The following is a 4,770-nucleotide window of genomic DNA, read 5'->3' on the forward strand; positions in this document are numbered from 1 at the left end:
TGGAGCTGAAACTTAAGGAGAGCATGATGGCTTCGCTGAGCTGAGAAGAAAGAGATCCATACTGATGAGTGGCAAAACATTTGGAAACGGTGAAAGAGAGCATCAGAAAGGAAGAAAATGAACAGTAAAGGGGCTTTAGGAATCTGAACAGGTTTTCGCTGTTCATTAAGACAGGCAGGCTGAGGGTAAGACAGGGCATGCCACTCAAAAAGCAATTATTAGGAAGCCCAGGTAAGGCAGCAAGATTTTGGAATTTCAGCCATCTAGAGTGGAAGGGCTTCATTGAAAACTCCTGGCAATGAGTTGCTACCTCTCAGAGGACAGTTCTTAGGAATAAAACTGTGATGAATATTCTAACCCTCTGTATATAAAACGATAGGAATAGAAAAAAATAAATGGCACATGTAAAATGAATAATAAAAAGTACTCAAACAGAAGGCAAGAGAGACGAAAAGAACAAGGAATACATGGGAGAAAATGGAAAGCAAATAACAAGATGGTAGACTTAAACACAATTGTATTCATAATTCCATTAAAAGTAAATGGATAAAAGATTCTAATGAAAAGGAAGAGACCTTAAACTCTCCTTATCCCATGGATACAACTAGATAACACTTACATCATTTAATAACCCAGAAAATGACCTGAAGATTGCAGAACAGACTCCAAACCTCATGTATAAAAGAAGCCACACTGAAGTAGATAGGAAGGGTGAAGACATACTTTGGGAATGAAATGGACTGTGGAAGTGAGGAGGTAGCCACTGGTACAGAGAAGGGCAAAAAACAGTCACACCAGGGAGCTTCCTTGGGAAAGATGAAGCCAATTGTCATTTGGATTTGAAAGGAGTGGGGATCCAATCTTTTGAGTTCTCAGAACCATTAAATTCCAACGACAGCCTAGAATTTAATATATTGGCAAACTTGGCTCTAGGAGAGACCAGGAAGCCCTTGAAGAGATAGCACAACAAACAGCCAGGGAAGATACAGCATGTATGTTGTATCCAGTTGTTTGAAAAAGTGTTGGGGCAGGCAGGTTGGAGAGTTATTTATTCATCTCAAAGCATGCCACAGACAGACAGTCTCCCAGGGAGACCCCTCTAGGAACACAGCAGCTGACAGGTACCATTTTTCCTCTCACTTCCACCATAAACACAGGTCACCTGCAGGAACCTGCACAGTGCTGACACTTACACTCACACATGGCAGTGTGATCATTAGAGTCACACCTGCCTCAGTCTTGGCTCCATGGGAAGCCTCCCCCAGAGTAGCCCGAACCCCACCAACACCACATCTCCTGACCCCCACATTTTGTAGGACCTCAGTTTTGGCAGCTGCAGGTCTCATTTCACAAGGAGACCAGCATATCACTTTGTTATAATGTTCCCACTTGACTGGGGACTAAAGACTGCACACAACACCCAAAGAGAGGCCTCTGCAGACTACTGGACTGAGGGGAGAAGTGGCCAGGACTAACAGCAGGGCATACACAACACAGATAAAGGACACTTTCTGAAGCACCAGGTCCTGAAGAACTGGAGACACTGAACTGCAGGGCAGACACTGCACTGCAGGCTTCATAAAGTCACTACCTTCAAAAGATATAGAGATACAGCTACATTTCTAAAACACAAAACAGACACAGAGAGTAAGCCAAACTGAAAACACAGAGGAATAGGTCCCAAGTGAAAGAACAGGACAAAACAACAGCAAGAGATCTAAGCAAAACAGATACTACTTATCTGATAGATACTGAGAATTAAACTAATGATCATAAAGACACTCACTGAACTTGAGAAAAGAATAGAGAACATCAGCGAGAAGCTTAAGAAAAAACCCATCAGAGACAAAGAATACAAAAAATGAAAATAAAAATACATTTGATGGAATAAATAGCAGGCTAGAAGAGAGAGGAATGAATTAATCAGCAATAAAACAGAGTAATGGCAATTAATCAAGATGAGAAAGTGGTAAAAAAAATTATCAAAAAGTGGAATAGACATGGAGAACTTAGTGACTCCATTGAGCCTAATAACAGTTGCACTCTGGAATTCCAGAAGGGGAAGAGAGAGAAAAGAGGGCAGAGCATTTACTGAAGAAGTGATAGCTGAAAACTTACAATATTATGGGAAAGAAACAGAAATCTAGATTCAGGAGACACAGACATCCCCCAATAAAGTCAACTGAAGGAGCTCCACGACAAGAGACATAGTAATTAAAATGGCAAAAGGAAAGAAAAAACAGCAAAAGAAAAGAAGAGGGTTACAGGGAATATCCCATAAGGTTATCAGCATATCAGCAGAAACTTTGCAGGTCATGAGGTAGTGACTGATAAATTCAAAGTACTGAAAGGGAAAAATCTGCAGCTAAGAATACTATATCCAGCAAGGTTATCATTCAGAATAGGAGATAAAGAGTTTCTCACACAAACAGAAACTGAAAGAGTTCAGGATCACTGAACCACTTCTACAAGAAACATTAACCAAGACTGCTTGAGTGGAAAGTAAAGACCATAAGTGAGAATACAAGGAATAGGAAACAGAAAACTAGCACAAATTTAAAAATCTGTAAAAATCATTGTGAAGGGACTCACAAAATGAAAGGCTGTAAAATATGATGCCATATAGCTGAGACGTGTGTGTACACGTGGGGGGCCGACTGGAATAAAGAATGGGTCCACGCAGAAAAAACTGTCAACTTAATATAAACTGGTATTTGCAGGAGATGCTACATACAAATGAAATGGTTACCACAAATCAAAAACCAGTAATAAGATATGCAAAGAATAAAGAGAAAAGAATCTGAGTGTGTCACTAAAGAAGGCCAACAAACCATGAAAGACGGAAAGAGAAGAAAGGATCAGAGAAAAACTACAAAACAACCACAAAGCGGCCATAAATACATATTTATCAAAAAGTACGTTGAGTGTGAATGGACTAATTACTCTAATGAAAAGACACAGGGGACAGAATGGATTAAAAAAAAAACAACTAGACCCATCTATATGCTGACTACAAGAGACTCATTTCAGACCTAAAGATACATGAAGATTAGATTGAAAGTGAATAGATAGGAAAACATTAATCATGCAATTGGAAGTTTAAGAGAGCCATGGTAGCAATACTTCTATCAGATAAAATAGTCTTAAAAACAAGAGACCAAGAATGATAGATCTTTGGATAGATCACCCAAACAAAAAATCAGCAAAGAATCAGTGCTTTTCAATGACAGATTGAACCAGACAGATCTCACTGATATATTCAGAACAAACCATCCTAAACCAGAAAAATACACATGAGAGTTTGTCAAGAATAAATATTTCTGGGCTCTGGAGATTTTCAATAGGTTGGTGGTGGAACAAAGAAATCTGCCTTTCTAACAAGTATTCTTGATGATTTTGATGTGATTATTTCATGGACCATATTTTGAGAAGCACTCCCCAGAAACACGCTAAAATCAAGTGCAATTATAATCAAAATCCATACACATTTCTGATGGGAAATTTAACAAGATAATTCTGAAGTTTATCCAGAAGAATACATGTGAAACTGTTCACAGTAAATATTTGAAAAAAATGAAATGAAAAGCACTGTGGTAGGGGTGAGGGTGGGAAATTTAACCTACCTGACACATTAAGATATATGGTTAAATCTGATTAATTTATATGTATTGTATTCACTCAAAAACCAAAATGTCAATGAAATAATGTAGACAAGAATCAAAATCAAGAATATAAGGAAATGAATGATACAAGTGTCATCTACCTTAATAGAGACAGGTGTATTACTTAAAAATGGTGTTAGGATATCTGGCTATCTGTTTGGAAACAAAACACTCTTGCAACAATTCTTAATCTCTCCCCAAATCCAGATGGATTAAATATCTCAGTGTAAGACAAAACAAAAGCAAAGACGTCATACTATTACTAGTAGAAAATGTAAGTGAATACTTTCTGTGATCTTTCTGTGGGAAAGGACCTTCTAAGGATGACATGAAAACCATAACCCTTAAGTTAAGGTGGGTATAGTCTATTAAAAAACAATGTAAAATGAGCAGTTAAATAAAGAACATGTATATTTAACATATAAACAACAAATAGGAAACTAGGACATCAAAGAGCTTCTAAAAAGAATAAAAAGAATAGCGATGAAAATGATGCAAACAGGATGTTAAACACACAATTCAAAGAAGAAATGCAAATGCCCCAAGACTGACTCTGTAAAGAATGTTCATCCTCACATAGAGAAACAAAAATAAAATAGCTATTGTATCTCTCACATTAGATTAGCAAAGGTGAAATAGATTGAAATCACCCACTGTATTTTTGAGAATAGGGCAGATATGGAAAATGTAGGCCTGTATCATTTATAAAATCTCTTTGGAAGGCAATCTGAAAGTAGTAAAAATTTACAAAATGGATTTGCCTTTTGTTTCTGAACAATGCCTATATTTAGTATTTTACATTTTCAAAATAAGTATGCATAAAACTTTGCTTCAAAGGATATTCATGTATAGGATTGTTACCAGGATAAAACAATTTACAGTCTAACAGTAGGTGCACAAAATAAATTATTTTCCTATACAATATACTATACCATATAGAGAAATGGGTAACAGTAGAGATGTGTGAATTTTACAGACATAGGTTGAATTCTTTCCCTCTATTTCTTAGCTCTTTGGCCTTGGCCAGTTGATTTAGCTCCTTTATGCCTCCTGTTTCCTAGTGTTAAATGGATATAACACCACAAATTCATAGTATGGATGTACAGAT

The sequence above is a fragment of the Canis lupus genome, chromosome 21 (assembly GCF_011100685.1).
Source record: "Canis lupus familiaris isolate Mischka breed German Shepherd chromosome 21, alternate assembly UU_Cfam_GSD_1.0, whole genome shotgun sequence".
In the NCBI taxonomy this organism is placed as follows: Eukaryota; Metazoa; Chordata; class Mammalia; order Carnivora; family Canidae; genus Canis; species Canis lupus.